Source organism: Argiope bruennichi, chromosome X1 (assembly GCF_947563725.1).
Source record: "Argiope bruennichi chromosome X1, qqArgBrue1.1, whole genome shotgun sequence".
Lineage (NCBI taxonomy): Eukaryota > Metazoa > Arthropoda > Arachnida > Araneae > Araneidae > Argiope > Argiope bruennichi.
This window is the reverse complement of record NC_079162.1, coordinates 10,109,849-10,129,776: the sequence shown is the minus strand read 5'-3', so window position 1 is coordinate 10,129,776 and position 19,928 is coordinate 10,109,849.

Sequence of the window (19,928 nt, the reverse complement as noted above, 5' to 3'; positions counted from 1 at the left end):
TTTCCATTAATTATAGGTCCTTGTTGCACATTTAATTAGTTCTACTTGAGAGGTTCGAAGGTAAATATATCTACATTAATACAACGAAACTGTGCAGAGATGTTTAGTTACATGGTACCGTACCTTCCTTTATATAATTTACATCTTTCTCCACAATCGTTTATTTTCCTAAAATGTGTTTTATAGAATTCTAAACATTATGCTGGTTTTTTTAGAAATCTTGTTTCAAATCAATTTTTTATTTCATTTCAATTGAGAATCTTTTGTGATGTACTGTAGAAACTTTTAATGCAATCGGTTGGCATTATTTAATATTTAACATTATTAAACTTAAACCGTGTTCTTTTTAAATCTAGAATTTCTACTTCTCATTCATCTTGAGAACTTTTAAATCATTTGAATGTTTCTAAAATCAAAAGACGTCCTTGATTTTTTGTTTGTTTTTACATTTCTTATGTCTATTATCAGGTCATTACTTCAAATCGTAAATATGATTTAAGGAGCAAGAAGATTAAAAACAAGACATTGTTCGTCATCGAAGACATTGGTAAGACATTACTGCGAAATTTCAGAATTTAAAGAAAACATTCTAAAGAGGAAGGGATATTTGAGTGATCCATTATCTGTTGCAAGTATTATGGCAATGGCTATCATTAAATGGAAACAAAAACAAGATGAAATGCTAACTCAAAGAAAATGTAAACATCAGGAGGAACTAAGACAATTTGAAAGTAAATAAGACAGTATAATAATAGGGGAAAGTAAGCTAACGACTTGTATTTAAGTGACACTACCGAGATTTAAATAAATGAGTCCCTTAAGTGCTGAAAGATATCTACCGAAAATTGGAATTTAGAAGTGATTATTGTTCCCTGTTTTGAAATCAGTTTCAGCACATTCTTAATCGCGAATACATTGCACCTGAAAATTAATTTCAATACTTTCTTCATGCGACTGTATAAATAAATCTTTGGTATGATAAATCTCCCAGCCAATTAAGGCGGTTAGTAACTTAAAAACACGATTCGAAAGAAATCACCATTTGGCGGAAGCATGATTTAAGGAGTTATTAAAACTGTTAATTTCAGTTTAGAATCATTAAAGAATATCAATGACATTTTTCCATGATAAACTCGAATCTCATCTGAGCATTAGAAATGTTAGGGGTGATTAGAGACGGATGTACTTCGATTCAAACCCCAAAGAGTAGTTTTGTTTTCAAGAAGAGTTCTTGAAAACCTGGAAAACAAGTGTTTTTTTAATAACATCAAAGGATACTAAGAACAGAGAATTGATAGTTTTACTTAAGCCAAAAACTGAAGAAAAGGAATCATGTTAGCTATGTTAGTTTTAGGTTAGTGCTGGTGAAAATCGATTATTATTTAAGAAAAAAAAAGAAGGAAATAAATTTCCCTCCGGTGAGAGTGAATACACTTCTCATTTTATTAGCTATAACGTTCAAGGATACAAAAAATTGTGTTTTTGTGTTATTGCTGTTGCTTTTTATTCTTAAAGGCCCTTGAATTCATTGAATGAAGTATTTTTAAAAGTTTTTGCTGACCTTTGCATGTTTCATGTTTTTAAGCATAGAATTTTATAATCGGTTTTTCATTCATTTCTTCATATATCTGTATTGGTAAATTTTGTATAATTTGCACTCAATGATTATAGAATATTTTTATCTTTTTAGAACTAAAGTCTGAATTAACATATTATTTAGCTAAAAATTTAATTCACAGATGTGGAACCATCTAGAAATTACTTTGAGAAATGTCGGTTTTTAAATTCATAATGTTAAAATTAAAAAAAATATATTAAAGACTGAAACGTAAAATATAATAATAATAAAGTTTCACGCATGCCTTTATTAGCGTTGTAAAAAGTAGGAAACAAAAAATTTCTATTATAAAGAAATTAAAACACAATGAAAACATGGGAAACAATTCTGGACATTCATAAAAAAGTTAAATAACGAATTGAAAGCTGTTAGTAACTCAAAAAGTATGCAATCAAATTGAACGAAATTTGGTGACATTATTTATTATATCACGCGTAACTGAAACACAAAAAAATATTATACACCAGCGTTTCTCAACCTTTCAGTATTCGTGGCCCAGTTTTCAGTCATAATTTTCATTTGCCCCCCCCCCCGCTTACAATAAAAAGTATACAACAATAATGTATATTGTGTATTTTGTATTCTGTTTTTAAATTATTTTTAACTAACTGCCAAAAAAAGAGTAAAAGCGAGCCAGCATTGGCGAGAAACCACATCTGGCATTTTGCATAGCGGGCAGTGAACAGACAAAGCGAATGAAAGCTGGGAAAATTTAAATATTATATTTGAAATGACAGCCAAACAGGGAGTAACAACGTTAAAAGAATAAGAAAGTAGGAAAATTCGTTAAGTTAACTTACTTAGTTAAGTTCGTTAAGTTAAAGTTAACTTAGACGGGGTGAGCTAAATTTAGAAACTGGAAATACATTTTTTCGAATAATAAAAGAAATAAAACAGAAGCATGACTAAACAAAAGAGAAAAAAATAAATAATGTTTGTGGAAGAGAATCCACACGACCGATACCGTCTAGAGCATGCGCAGATGTTTTCTCACAGGAAGAAGGAAAATGTTTGATAACGCAAGTTTCAATTCCAGCCAGTCTCATTCGAGTCGATCCTTCTATCTCTATCGAATATGTCGTGAATGTGTATGTTATATATGTTTTTGTGTTAATTGCAATTCACCATATTAAATATTTACGGCAGCAGATTTATGCAGACTCATGGATAAATTTTTTTAGCAGAAGTAAGCGAGCATTAGACGACAGTCAAGCATCAACAAGTACACAGACGAGCATAGTTCTAAAAATAAAATCAAGAAAATATTCTCAAGAATGCTTAAATTTTGGGTTTACCAGTACTGAAGTAAATGAAGCAGAACGGCCCATGTGTATCATTTGCTCAAAATTTTGGCCGCAGACAGCATGAAACCTAATAAACTTAAACGACATTTGGAAACGTTTCATAGTGAGTACGTCAATAAACCCAGAGAATTCTTCAAATTGAAATTAAAATCATATAAAAAGCAAAAATAACGTTTTAAAGAAATTTTGTCTGTGAATAAAAAAGCTTTAATTGCATCTTACAAAGTTTCATATAAAATAGCTAGATGTAAAAAACCTCACACCATTGGTGAAGAGCTTATTTTGCCTACAGCAATTGAGATTGTAGAAACTATGATAATGTTTGGTAGAAATGTTTGGAGATAATTTTTCAAAACAATTGCAGTCCATACCTGTTTCAAATGATAGTACTGCTCGTCAAATTGGTGATATAGCTGAAGATGTACAGTGTCAGCTTTTCTCGAAGTTTCGATAAATTGTTTTCAATACAGCTTGATGAAACAGCAGATAGTAATAAAGATGCTCATTTAATTGCCTATGTTCGATTTTGTGATGTGTCAGTAGTAGAAGAACTACTTTTCTGCAAACCATAGAACTCAAAAGAAAAGTCCCCTCGCATTATTTGCTATTTTAAATAATTTTATGAACTAGGCAAACTTAGAATGGAAAAATTGCGTCGTAATATGCACCGATGGTGCTCGTTCAATGTCCGGAAGATTCCAAGAAATGCAAGCACTTGTAAAACAAAAATCGCCTCAGTGCGTCTGGACACATTGCATGATTCACAGAGAAGCTTTGGCTTCGAAAGAAATGAGTCCTGCTCTGAATATTGTGTTAACTACGGTTGTAACCATAGTAAATTATATAAAAATGAGACCTTTCCGAGAATCTTTTCCGCACTTTATAAAGACATGGGTTCAGTACATTCAGCTTTACTATTTTATTGCGAGGCAAGATGGTTATCACGTGGAAAATTTTTTCAACGTGTTTATGAATTAAGAGAAGAAATCGCCATTTTCCTATAAGAAAACAGACCTGAGGCCAAGAATTTTCGCGATGGTGTATTTGTGATTAAATTGAGCTACTTGGTCGACTTACCAAATAGCTCAATTTCAATAAACTTGAATCTTCAACTCCAAGGAGCAAATACACATAAATTATATACGAGTGATAAAGTTAATGCTTTTTGTGGAAAAGTGGAATTAGGGAGCAAAAATTTTAAGCAAAGAAATCTAACAATGTTTGCAAATGTGGATGATTGTACTGAAACTTACAAGGCTGAAGAAGAACACTTAAAAGTTGCTTTTGTAACCACTGAAAATCATTTAGCCATGCTGGCAAAGAATTTTAAAATGTATTTTCTTGCTAACGACAAACTGATAGCAAGTTACGTGTGAGTTAGGAATCCATTTCATAAGATTCCTGAAGGACTCTCAATTGATGAGGAAGAAAAATTCATAGACCTCACGACAAGTGGAGAAACTAGAAGAAAATTTAGTAACAAATCACTCTTTGAATTTTGGGCAGGAGTAGAGGATGATTTTAATTGCACTAAAGACAAGGCATTTCCCATTCTATTACCATTTTCAACATTCTACCTTTGTGAAACTGGATTTTCTGCTGTGGCTACGTGAAGACAAAATATAAACCTCGGCAGAATTGAGAGTGGCTATTTCTAAAATTAAGCCTTCCTTCGAATAACTTTGCTCTGCCGAAATGGAAGTCACTAATAGTCCCAGGAAGTCACTAATAATTATTAAATTTGTTTTAATTTAGTATGTTTTGATTAAGTAAGTTTTGATTTAGTAAGTTGTTTTACTATAATATGTTATTAAATATGTCGAAATGTATTTTGTTTTCTATGTGTATATGTGCTTTCCTTTCAGTCAGTTAATCAATTTTTTTTTAATAATATTTTCTCTTGGATATTCTCGCGCCCTCCCTCTAGTGTGCTCGCGCCCCCCTAAGGGGGCGTGCCCCACAGGTTGAGAATCGCTGTTATACATGGTTGTTACGTTTTGTGATATCAATCAAGAAAATTAAAAGACTAAAATTCGGAGATAAAATGAAATACAAAGAAATTTCTAAAAAGAGAGTCTGGTTACTCTGTAAAGTAATACAGGTCAGGCAGCAGTATCTCATATTTTTTATGATGTCGTTAATGAGTTGCATGATTAGAAATGCCCATTCTTCACGTAAAGCATTTATAAACACATATAGGATTTGAGGAGGAGCTGAAAGCCAGCAAGATCCAGTCCGAGAACGTCACATATATGCTCAAAGAGATTATGATCAGAAAGGAGGGCTGGTTATTCCATTAAAACTATAGTTTTTCTTCAGGAAATCTTTACACAAGGCGAACAATGCATGTTCAAATATTATCCGCTTACAAATTTAAACATATGAATATATAGCATACAGACGGACAGCAAGATCCAGTACATATGCCATCTTCATACATTCGAACACAGGCAGTTCCATGTGGCAACAAATACCCCAACATTAAGTAGGGTACAACACATTAGGTAGGGTACAACAGTACACCCACCTAAAGATCTTCCTAAACAAAAGTAATACCTCCTACACAGATATCCTTTTCCCGTATGTTACATGAAAAATATCAAGTAAGGGCTTCTCTCCATATGTAGATACTTTGAAAATAACTTTATAAAGTAAATCGTAACTCATCAGTGAACAGAATAGACCTCCAATGCCTTTCAGATCATTTTAGACGACTACGTTCTCAATTGAATTGCCTCTTTCTGTGGGAGAAGGTAAGCCGAAAGCACACCTTGCTTTTAGACATCTTTCATGAAAGAATTGTCATGGCTGATACTGCCTTTGCTGTTATATCAAACCTACGATTAAATATTGCTACTAATAATGTTTCAAACAAATTGATGAAAACCATAATAGTTCATTTGAACGTCTTTATAAATAAAATATCATTAATTCGTCACTTTTCTAGAAGATAGGAAACAACTACTGCTGTTATTATTCTATTGCAAAAAAATATCTTAATGACTTAACAAGCTTTGGTCCAATCTCATTTCTCTCAAAATTGATAAAACATTATTTTAACAAGGTTTAGTAAAAATCTTGATATTATTAACATGATATGCCAACAGTTGAACTTCTGGTTCATTCTATACACTTCCCATCAACTTTTTAGAGTAACAATATATTTCAGAAAAATTAAATAATTGACAAAAAACAGTAACTTCCCCCCCTCGCTGTTCAGAAAGCATTCAACAGAGTCTGAAAAGAATTGGTAGATGATTTCAAGATAGATTCGCAAATTGATGAGTTAAAAATTCCTTCAATCAGCATATCTCAATAAAATTTTTAATTCATATCTACCAAATTGAAATTTTCAAACAACAAATTTTAGTTGTTACAAATCAAAGCAATAAAATCAAGAATCCCTTCAGGCACCAAATAGAAACAGTACTTTTCTGCTGTTTCACAAATGATATTCCCAAACAGTTCAACACTCTCCTCTGCGTGTATATAGAAGACATTGCAATATTGCTTAGAAAAAAACCTACGATACATACAAATCGCGCTAAACGTACACTTAACTGCTGTTGAAGTATTGTTCATAAAATTAAAAATCGGAACAGTTTTAACAAAAACGAATCAGTTATGTTTCATAAAGCATTAGGAAACTTTTTCTTCTTCTGTACAGCCGACCACCCCGCCACCATTGAATAAGGCAGTATCGACAAGATTTGCTGTGGCCGACTGCTGTTTTTAACCTAATCCATCCATATTACTGACAAATTCTCCGAACTGGCATCCGAGACGATTTACCCTAAACCACAGGTGGTCAATCTCTGACCTTCCTCCTCATCTTCCCCTACATTTGACATCCTGCTTTACAAGCAGCAGGTCAACACTTTCAGAAAACCTTCTCAAAATTCTTTACATTTCTCCAAATGTGCGTCCCATAACAGAAGAAAGGTAAGCACTTTTAAACTTTAAATTTTTGGCAAAAAAATGTCAATTTTCAACATCATGTCTTTCAGTATTTTAAGTATTTCTTGCACCATTAGTACTGAGTCATTATTTTCTATTTTTAGATTATTTCTTATTACCGATTCCTCCACAGATGCATTTATTTTCATGCATTATTCCAATCTTCAATTCCAAATCTTTGGAAATATGCGAGAAATCCCCCATGTCCGGATATAATTTGGATTATCAGTGGATGGTATTTTCTTATTTTTATTTCTGGGTTAGGAATAAATTCATAAGGTACTCTTACTTTTTTCGACATACACCATTTGTCAAAGCATTGTAAATCTATTTATTCTCTTAATTCCTATTTTAAGGCACTACTTGATTTGGGGGGGGCAGTTATATCAGCACTCTCTTTCTGTGCCGCCAACTTTGCACATTGATCCGTCTTTTCATTACTATATATTCCAATATGGGCCTTAACCGAATTCAACTCCATCCACTTGTTAATTTTTACTTCTTTTTCTTTCGTCTTTTATCGTCCATATTTCTCTATTACAATTGTAAGATGATTGTATAGCTTGTAGAAGACTGAGAATCTGAAAAAATTGAGCATTCCTATCCATCCTCCGTCCTTTCAAAATATTCAACGGCCATCTTGCACTTTTGTCTGGAAACTTGTGGTATGGTTCGATAATTTCAGAAGACTTTTATCGATCTTTTTCCCATAGAAGTAAACTACTATTGCAGCTCCTACTTTATTATCATCTTTCGAGCCACCTGTGAAAATAAACCATTCTGCAGGATGTTGTTCGAACTTGTCAAAATACCTCTCATAATCATTACTGCCGCCGCATTTGTTTCCTATTCTTACTTTATTACTAGTACTTCTTATTTGAAATTTATTGAACATTTCTGTTTCTCTGAGACCCATTGGCAAAATCCGGTTATCACTTGAAGGATTTCGATAGAAATTGTTTTATATACCCCAGACATAATCATGAGACGGCGCCTTTGGATTGCATTTAACGCTTCGTTGATTTTCTTCAGATTTAGTCTATGTCCCCATGCACCGGGCCTGAAGAGAACAAATGACCCAATGACCCAGTATAGATTCTTCTAAAATGGTATTTCCTCTTTCTATAAAATTTATCAGCAACTGTCACTATTTTATAAGTTAATAAATCCACTTTTTTTCTTGACCATACTAAAATACGACGTAAATGCAAATTTACTATCCCATGTAATTCCCAAGTATTTAATCTGATTATGCACATTTATATTGTTATTGCCCATTGTTCTTCCCGAGATTATTATTAACACATAATCGACATAAGACTGTATAAAGCAGTTCTCTGGAAGATTGATTTTAAATGCAGAATTCATAACCAAGTTCCAGAATAACTTCCCGCTACATGCGCCCTGTGGCACTCCTCTATCTATTCTAAATTCCCAATTATTCTCTCCATCTTGGTAAATACATAATATTTCACTTTATATTTAAGCACTTCAAGCACGTAATATTTAAGCACTTCAAAAAGGTTCCTCGGGCAATTCATTTTTATTAGGACATATAAAACGCGTTTCTCCATACTGAATCAAATGATCCAGTTATATTGAAAGATATAATTGTTCTTTTTAGTTTTTCATTCATCCCACCTTTTATTTTACACCAGAGTGCCTTTGGGGAAGTTTCACAAGAGTGATTGTATCTAAAACCATGTTGATCATGATATAGTCTATTTTGTGCATTTAATAAGTGTTGTATTCTTTGAGTTATCAATTTATCCAGGAGTTTACTTGCTGCTGTAAACAAACTAATTGGTCTATAGGATTAAGGGTCCTCTAGACCTCTATTAGTTTTAGAAATTAAAATCAATTTTACTACCTTCCACTATTTGGAAACGCACCTAATTCTAAGCATTTGTTGTATAACTTATATACTTTTAATTATTTTCTTCCGTGTTTTATTTTCTTGTTGGGATTGTTCCTCTTTGAAAAGGCATCTCACAATAGTTTCAATAGTTTATTTTGTATTTTTATTTTTTCCCCCCATCTTATTACTAGACACCATACAATAATGTTTTCCTTTTCATTTTATCTGCCGCTAATTTATATGGGAGCTCAAAAGGGTTCACTCTCGTTATTTCTCTGTATAACTTTTCAAAGCCTTCTCTACTTTTCTTTCTAAACATTCCTCTGCTTATTAATTCTTTTTTTTATAAATGTGTCTTCTCTTCATTCTTTCTTCAGTGCTTTTACATCATTGGTATCTATGACGCAAGGTTGTTGTCAATATTCGTTCTTTCTCCAGATCTACGTTTCACCAAGGGACCCTGAGGTGATGTGTCTCTTTACATGTTTGATCTTTGGCTACGTCCTTGGATGAATTCCGTAAATTCTTTAACCTATGATTCTAAATCCTTCTTGGTTTCTATCCTTTGCATTATTTATTTTATATTTGCATACTTTTCAGCCACTTTCAATACGGAAATATTCTGATTTCTTACTGCTATTATCACTTTCCCGTAAGGATAAGTAATTATTCTACATCCCAGGGGAAGTCCCATTATTTTCCCTCTCATTGCATATGGTTCCTGTAGCATCAGAAATATTGTCCCCGTAATGGGTCTAACCACCAGTGTAGGCAGATTTGCTTTAGGTCTTAGCAATAGTGTTATTTATTATTATCTTTAGTTTTATTTATTATCTTTTCCATTCGGGTTTATCATTTTTTGTTGTATTTGATTCCTTTCTTTCCCCATCGAAATTTTTTTTAGACTTCTTCTTCTTCTTACGTACAGCCGACCACCCCGCCACCACTGAACGTAGCAGTATTGACAGGATTTGTTGTGGCCGAATCAAAAATTTTTGGAGACTTAGTTTCTTCTAATAAAAGTTAGACCTGGTTTTAATGGAATTAAAACTAGGTTATTAGTTTTTATCTTCCTTTATACCATCACTGTTTTGCTTTTAAACCACATTTTCGAACGTTGGTACATTATTATCATCGGTTGAATTTATTTTGTCTCCTGAAAAATTTGACAAAATATTCAAAACTGAGTCTCTCAGATCTTCAACCGCGTTACCCTCAATCCTATATTTATTAATAATATTTTCAAATGTTTCCATTATTCCCAATGATCCAAAAGGTTGTTTATTTTCTTCTCGTATTATTTCGTTATCACATGCACCTACATTTTTCGCCTTCTTAACATTTGCAATCCTGTCACTCATTTCTTTCACCTTGTCCTTACTAGGAATACACGGTCTTTTTTCTTTAGGGCGATTTTCCCCTGTTTTCAATTTTCAGGTTTTTTTTTTTTTTTTTTTTTTTCTGTTTTTCAGCCATTTGTACTTTGCTTTCCGTCTGAATTGAAGGTTCAATTTTCTTATTTGAATCAGAAACCGTTCATTTTTAAAAAGTCTTTATACGTCATTTCTTTAAATCCTTTTAATGATGTACCAGAGACAGTCATTTCCGCTCCTTTTGGCAAGTGAAATAAACTCTCCTCATCAGTTAAAATGTCCTATCATCCGCATAGTTTTCCCTATTCGTCTTGTTTTGTCTGATTCCATTTTTTTATTCACAAAGTCAAAATTTCTAGTGCAACAGAAAGTAAAGCTTTAACAAGCCTTTAGCGAAATATTTGGGAAGCTTTCCCAATTTCAGATTTGAATAATTTAAAATACATTTTAAAAATGTCCAAATAATATCTGAATCATTTTTAAAACATAAAACTATCTAAGTATAAGAAGAATTTCTTCTAAATTGATGCACCTACGAGAACTAAAAATTTCCAAACAATTTTGTTATCATTTAGTATTCAACACGATTATGGATAATTTCCATAAATTTGAATTTAAAATTTGCAAAAAATTCACAAAAATGAGTCTGCACAATAATGAAAACTTTGTATACAATAGGACAGTATCCGAGTCCTGCAAATAGTTCATGCACTGAATGCAGATATCGATAATAGTTTCTCAGATGGTAAACAAACAACAAAATGACTGCCCAAACAAGGAGCTATGCGAATTTGATGGAAGTGGATTCCATTGCTGCCTACATCCAGTACAGCCATAGTAGTTTTTGTTAGAGTATTAATAAATAATTATAAGAGTAAATAATTATGTTGTTAGGAAGCTCGAAATAGGAAACTACTATCTCTTTTAGCGGCTTTTATTAAGTGGTCTCCGTAAAAATCAAATCGGCAAAAACACTTTCAGCAGCATATTGGGAAGTAAAAATATTATTTTTATTAAAAGTCTGGGTATGAAAACAAAATTAGTAAGAGTGGGAAAAATAGAAAACAATAGTAGAACGATATATAGCCCAATGAATATTAAAAAAAAATATTAATAAACATTTATTATACAAAAATACATATAAATGTCATTGCTATTTAATTGACTTAAAGCATCTTAGTATCAATCTCGCATTTGTTTTACATCCATCTTTTTCATTAAATATATATATATATTTGCTTTTTAATTCTCTGATAAAAGTATGTTGTTTAAAAAAAATGTACATATTATTCTGTTCGAATGATGAGTTGAGTTTAGAAACGGTGTATTTAGAAAAATGAACAGTTTTGTTTAATGTATACGATTTCACGGCATGCAACTCACAACTGCAAACTTTTAGACATTTACTTTTTAGAGTATTTGGTACGTTGGAAAATGCCCGTTTCTGAAATAAGTATCTGAACAACACTTACATCCCAAGGATGCTCCTTCAACCCTTGAAAATAAAACTACTATAAAAAAAAACAAGCTCTTGTTATATCCATTCTAATTTGGTTGAAAACTTAACATGAGTACATAAAATTGCCTGCCGAAATCTGTAATGCTATTTGGGCTTCTAACCGACTTCTATTTTAACATCAAGCAAGTTTTTTTATGCATGTGAATGAAACAAAGCATGAATAATAATTAGTTATTGCTTCATGTTTAATTAGCCTTTTGATGTCGGAATTTATTAAAGATCAATGAACTGCAATTTACATTCGATTCTTTTTTCGCAGGACAGTTGGAAGATATTTCTTTCTTTTCTTCCACACATCAACTGTATTGATTCTGAATTTCATAATGCATTATATTTTCTATTAATGAATTGCCATTTGTTTCAATTCAATTGAAGTTATTAGTTTTAATTTAATTTAATTAACTGAACAGTATGTATACAGATGATCACAATGCAAAACCAGATGATCTCAAAGGTTAGACAGAGAGAGAATTGCAGGATGAAAGGCGAGCCAAAATTAAGAGGCATTAAACAGAATTTCTTTCTGTAGATAACGTACGTTAAAGATCGAATTACGAAATCCACACAGCAAGGAATATTGGTAAATGACAGCAGATATTTAACAAAGAATGTTGTTTATAATGAAGTTATTTAATTCATAGAATTCCATATTTTTATTGTTGGATTTTCATATTAGTGTATATTTACAACTGAAGTGTACTACAAATATAAATTTTATACATATTATACACATATGCTGTATTTTTTTCCTTTTTTGTTTGATTCTCCAAATATCCACGTGATTTCCTATTACAGTTCTCGTCAATTCAGAGATAAAAGCTTATCTGGATGGGCACATCTTTTAATTTTATAAAAAAGAAACATTCGGAAAAATATTCGCGTAAAAAAAAAAAAAAAAAAAAACTTTTTATCTTCCTGAACATACAAAGCCTACAAACAAGCGTTTTACAAAGCGTATACGTAAACTTTGCTCACTCCAAAAAAAAAAATTTTTCAAGTATCAAATCATTATCTGCTTTCTGTAAAACGGGTTTCAGGAAAAATACTTTTTTTTCTTCGTCATTTCCTGATGTGTCTCCTAAATGCACCGTGACCGAAATATTATGGTAAAATATAAGTTCGAGCATGTTTTTTTTTACTTATTTGAATTTCAAAGACAGTTCATCCTGCATTTATAAAGATGCTCGAAAAAATATGAAAATATCCTGATACTGAAGACCACATAGTATATAATATACAAAATGATCGAAATTAATTGCGTACTTCCCATGCTTGCAGTGCTCATGCTCAAATATTTTCAAAAATTGCGTGAAATCTGAAATTAAATTTTGAAATTAGTCTCGTGCTCTTTCTGTGCCACGGGCAAGGACATCGCAATGACCGATGGGTTAAAGGGATTTGTTTTAGTATTCTACCCCGGAAAAGGTGGTGTTTATAGAATTATGGGGTTAAGAACTTCCTTTATACATCCCAAGTATTGGCGGCAAATGAAGTTGATATGTTGAAAAGGGCTTCAGGGGACGTAGCTTTTCAAAATATTCCTGACTCTTTCGCTGAGAATACTCCATACCTCTGAAGGGAGGAGTGTACAGGAAAGCAGAGTAGGAAAAACCATAAGAATTCACTGATTGTAAATTTATTTTAACTGTAGAGATATGCAATAAACAAAAGTACAATTTCTATAGTCGGAAATTTTAAAATCTCGAAGTCTTAAAATTTAGATTGAAAAAGTAAATTTAATGTTACATTTTGGAAGGTGGGATCTTTATAGGAATGTTTCGTATAATAAAACCTAGAAATCCGTTTTTCAACTTAACATCTATATTTTTCTACTTATGTTTTTTTTTATTGTGAAGCAGCCGGATGAGATATAGGCTATCATTGAGAATATAATTTAATTAGAAAGTGCTATTTTAAAAAGTCACACAAAATTTTAACCGATTTTTAATTCAAAACATAGTTATCATTTTTCATGTATTTTTGCATTTCTGCTTCATTGGGTAATCTTAGAGATAATTTGTGATTCTGAATTTAAATGACATCCATGAGTTTTCTTTCTTTTTTGCCTTGCTAACCTTTCATTGAAAGTAATACATATGTATAGGAATACCTTCGTTACAAATAAATTAACTATGAATCAACTAGAGTTTCGTCACGAATTCGAGAGAATATGAGAAATTATTCAAAAGATAACGAATTTATTATTATTTCTTTATTTATTTAAATAATTGCAGCTTACTTTGTGGAAGTCGTAGTGCATTATATAGTCTTTCAGGTAAAACTGAAATCGAAGTAAGTATATTAATAATTATTTACATAATATTATTAACATACAAAATTAATACTTTAAATGAGCAGAATTAATATTTCATTATTAACCTGCATCATTAATTATTTAATTTCAATTAAATAAGACATGTTTCGTTGTCTAATCTAATGACCTGATGCTGAGGGATATGGAAAGCGTAAAAGACAATAGATGGTTTTCTTCTAAGGGAGTTACATTTGTGTTCACAGTTAAGGAACTTCTTTACTTAATAAAGAACGTTAAAACTAGAGTTCAATTTACTCTCACCGGTCTTCTAGTCGTTAGTTTTTATCTAATTACTGGTGCTACTACTGCACTGGCAGAGAGCCTCTGCCTATTAGAATTCCAGAATTTCTGCCACTTCCTGCCGATTCAATCTATTGTTCTTTTAAGCACAAAACATACTGTTTTAATCATATGGACGGTTTCATGTGCTGTTTGATTACCAGATGCAATAATAATGTGAGAGTACAAAGAAATAATTACACGGACGAACGAAAGCGACTCGGTTCTTACTTTCTGGGCAAAACAATCTTCTTAATCCTCTCCTACAATCCAGGTTTTATTTGGAGTTTTTATACACCTGTAATATAAGCTGAGATTTTTCCACTTATAAGGTTTTAGGGAGAGGGAAGTCTGAAGATAGCTAGGGTACTCACAACATTCATACAAATTAAATATTACACTGAGTAAAGAGGGTTTTGCTTTCGACCCTCTCTAAACATTTTTTTCCCATTGAAATTTCTTTTCTTTGCACCGTCAAAGACATTTATAAATAATTCTTGTTTTATATGAAGCTGTACTTTGATTGATATAATTCAAATCGTAAATTTCATGAACTTTCAATGATGGCTACATTACTGATAGAATCTTAAAAAATTCACTTGGAATAATTTGGATTATGCTTGTTGTGAGAAAGCATCACGTTTTGCGCACTAATAATGCATTCTGCAACTTCTTACTGTAAATGTGATTCATCTTTCAGTGTTCCTTCATTGGTGTTTGATTGAAGACCGCGCAATAGGAAACGAACTTAAGCATTAGTGAAGGCTTTTTGAACCGAAAATTCCGAGCTATAAAAATTGATTACGTTAAATTCTATAAGATTTTCGTAGCTAAGATATCATTCGCAAGCTTCTCACAGCTTTTTGTTACATAAAGTCTCCATAAAGGTTTTTTTTTTTTTTAAATTGCAATTATGATCATATAGGAATTTAAAAAAAAATATTTTAAAATAATTTGGAATGGAGAACTAAAGCAACGGGGATATACATTTAGTATTTTTCTACTTTTCTGTGAATTTAGAGAATAAGAATTACCTTTTAAAATTGTATTTTGAAGAAAAAATGAACAGTTATTTTCGTTTTACATTAAAGAAATAGTTCAGATCATAAAATTCATTCAAAAAGTGGTTCCATACAAAATGAACGGTTATAAAAGAATAATTTAATAAGAATGATTACAATTGCATAATATAGATATATTGCTAAGTTCGCATAATGCGTAAATTTTAAATCACCTATAAATTGAAAACAAAGTTTTTTTATAAAATACTTATGCTCCGATAATTTTCTAATTACAAATATTTGGATGGGTATATAATATTACCATGCATGTTTTCCTTTACTTCCAGCTCAAGTGGAAATTTGATTATTTTTATATTATCTAATGCCAAGTTGAGTCTTAATTGTTCGCTTGCTTCTCAACTCATGAAAAATAAAAATGTTATTTATTTTCCATTATTTTAAAAGTATCCATTACTTTAAAAATGAATAGAACCTACAATTACATTAAATATAAAATGAATTTTAATTGTGAGACTGTTCGGCAATTAAAAACAGATGAAATAACAAATTATAGAAATAAAGATTCAAAGAAATGATTGAAAAAAAGAATAACTAATAATGTGAATAATAATAATCATTTAAATATTCTTCAAAAATTACTTTACAGTAAAACAGAATTAAATAGTGCAATTAAAATTTAGGCTAATAGGGTTTTAAGGCTTTATTTAATTCTTGCCCATAGAAGATATTACTTTTAAAATACTAGGGTAATTTATTCGATTACACTTCAATAAGTCAATAAAATTTTCTCATAAACATGAGGAATTCGATAAGTATCCCATAATTAAACAGAATAGTGACACACGAAACATTGTCTTCCTTTCGGTCATATAAACTTTTTAAGGGATAATTATATTTAAATCTGGTATGACTTAAGTATCTTATGAATCGACTTCTTTTCAAAATATATTATTTTGAATACACTTTAGTAATAAAGAGATTATATTTCCAAAAAGCGATTTTTCCCATATCTATATATCAACTACGGTTAGAAGAATTTTTGTTGTTTGTATTACACGTGATAGTTCATAATTTATAAAAAGTCCTGAATAACGATATGTGAAGTCTATTTCAAGAATTTTTAAAGACTGCATATTATCATAAACTTTGCATCAGATATTTAAAAACAAATTCTTGCGCTTTGAATCTTTTATCTAATTACTGTTATTCTTTTTTATCATTCTGATAAAGAATTTCCAGAGTAATATTGCTTTTTCTTCAAATCTAACGTACGTTGTTTCTCTATATTCACATCCCTGAGCTTCCACCTACTCCATTAATGGTTTTAGGTTTGCGTTTTTTCATTGCTCTTTGGAATAGGGCAGAAAGAAGAAAAATCCATCAAGTGATTTAGCAGTAATGTAAATAAAATTTACAGTATTGATACCAGTTTCTAGTTTTACTTTTTTTTCTCAATAATTTGACGTTGGATTTTGTTATATCGTTATCGCTTTCTTTTATTGTAATTCACTGTTTGATGGAGTGCAGATGAAAAGTTGATATTTTTTTTTACAATATTAAAAAATTTGATTTTTTTAGAAATTGAATTTATTTATACAATTTTTATCTCCAAGTGTTTAATTTTCCATTTATAAGGGAAATCGTCAACAACCATTGATCAAATTCGTAAAATTCATCTACTCAAAGTTTTGCATTTTTTCATCTCCCTTACGTTAATAAACATATTTTTTACTACATTTAAATACGTTTCCGAAAGTTCCCTTTTCAGTAGACATCATAATTTTAAGTGTTTTCCTTTAGTATCAATAATGATATTTATTTTGTCTTTAATGTATCGATTTCTTAGTTTTTCCCACGTTCATTAATAGAAATAGTTCACGAAATAGAAAATTCATTTTCAGAAAATTTAAAATAATAGCCTTCTACAAATTATAAATACAAATGTTATTTGTAATTAAAGCATAATTTTTAATGGCAACTTAAGACTGAAAATCGGTAGAAATAATTATTGTAAAAAAAGAACCGTTTTAATCTTTTCTGTCTCAAATTATTATTTTTTATAAAAATGAAAAAATGCTTAGAAATACTTCGAAATTTCCATTGATAATTTTTTCATTAACAAATTGTAATTATTTATGTTGCCATCTGGGTTCTTTCAAGCTGAAATTAAAAGCAGAACTGTGTAGAAAAGAATGTAACTTCCATGATGCCAACCGAATGACTAATTATGTGTTTTATTGAAGTGGCAAAAATTGCGCAATCATTATTGCATTGCATTGTTTAAAATTCCCTGCAAGGTCTTTTGCGTATAAACTCTAGTATGATCTTACAAGTAGCAAAAATCTTTTTAATTAATTTATTTTCCTGCTTACTTTTATTAAGTTTAGAGGAATAAAATTGTATTTTAGTGCATGAATTTAAGGATGCTAATCAACTTGAAAGGTTTAACAATACATTAGAATAAATTTTGTTTCCTTTTGATTAGTAGTGAAAGCCTTGAGCTCTTTACTAAAAAGTGTATTCATGTATAGGATAAATTCTTGAAATTTTTTTTAATTTCACAATTAGGGAATATAATTAAACCAATTTTTGAAATTCCTTGAATTAGATTCCATAGAGTATCTACAAGAAGAGTGATTTAATTAATATCATAAAAACTTTGTGAAAACAGTCTCCAGCATAATACGAATAATCTTCCAATTTGTTCCAATCAAAATTTAGTGCACGAATGGCTCAAATATAGGAAAAAGTGAAGTTTTTGTCCAGTCTTAAGTTTTGTATTTAATACAGCATATTTGATTCAATGAATTTAATTTAAGATTTCTTTGCGTTACTTTAAAATAGAAACCCTTTTGATTAATGAGCCCAAAAATTTATTCTAAATCTTATTATTCAGTCTTTCAGCATATGCATTCATTTTTGGCACATTAACGCTTGCAGAAGCCTTCTGACCCAAAAATGTCTAATAATTTGGGTCAGAATGCCCCTTGGTTCTCTTTATATTGCTTTCCTTCCGAATAAAAAACAATGTCACCCTTAATACATGAATATTTTTCTCATACCAATAAATTGTTCCTCAAATACAAAATGCGATTTGTTCAAATTGAGAAATCATCGTTTTCGCCACCCGCGGGAACTCTCGCAAGACAAGCACTGCTGTAGGCTTCCGCAGTCTGTAATAGCCATTATGTAAAATATATCTAAAATGCCAGTGTACTCCCCTCGCTTCCACTGAAAAAAAAAAGAATCTTATTTTCTGTATCTTCTTCTAGAGCATTCCTGAAGGTACAGCTGATAATACTCCGTATTATTCCTTTAAACTCTTTGAACCAAACAGAAATTGTGAGATCAAAATGAGCGCATTCTCAATAATCAACGTAAATTAATGCTAGCTATTATGTATTACTTTGTTATTCATTCGTTAGTCACTTTTCACTTCAACACTCTAATATACATTATGTGGTCTGCGAAATAATCCACTTGTATTAACTATCCATTAAATTGTGACACCATGATTGTTATTTTGTTATATTCAGGCTAAATTATACCCTACATTCTTAAATTCTCTTGCAGCTTCCCGAAGAGAATCACAGATACTAATATTGCAATTACTTATTATTAACATACTTATTGCTAATGTAAAGGGACCATCATTTTACATATTGATTATGTTTTCTAAAATTCGTCCCACTTTAACAACTAAAAATACATTCTTCTTGGAACAAAGAATAGAATTTGGTGCTGATGCCATGAAAATATGATGAAAGTTGAATCTTGCCGTAAAATTATTAAAAATGAATAACTTAGTAAATGAATAAATTATTTTTTATTAATTATGTAACATGCGAAGATGAACGTGTTAAAATGCTCAGTTGAAATGAACGAATATTCCGTACCTTTTTGCATAGTTGAATGTGTTAATGTAATGAAGCCTATTTTCATATATATTGCATTGATGTTTGAAGAGTGGAGAAATTTTCTTGTTCAATTGTGAGGCAATTTCCCCACTGATCAAAAGATATTGAAGTACGTCGTAAGAGCATTGGAATAACCTCAATTTCTGGACTTATGGAAGGTAAAAATTAAGTTTGAACTGCATGTATTTATGTGATCGCTGAATTTATATTTCCAAAAGGGATCGATTGGTTGAGGCTTGTAAAGTAATTTGAAAATCCGCTAGTTTTTATGAGGTTGAATTCTCATCTCGATTAATATATTTTCGAATTCTGGTTCTTTATTTAAATCCGAAACGTTCATTAAACATTCTTAATGATTCGGAGTTATATTACAAGAATGAGAAACAAGCAAATATCTGAGCGAATTTGGATTTTCATGAATATTTGGAATGCAGAATGGGAAGTTGTTGTTCCCGCATGAAGGGGTAAACCATTTTAAGAAATGGAGGTATTATTCAACATCTTAAGGAATGATGTTCCCTCTAAGCATGTTCATAATGTCTGGCTTAAAGTAATTAGTTAAATTATAGTTTAATCGGCAATATGAATTTGATTATAAGATTATGAATTAGAATTTTTAAGTTTTAATCAAAACTTTATAGCTCCACCTTTCAGCAACTTTATTTTAACACAAAAAAAATGAAAGAAATAGTGAAAATTCAAGCAATCTTCTGAAAAGATTTAGTTATCATATTAGTGAACAGCGATTCAAAATGCTGAAGTAACAT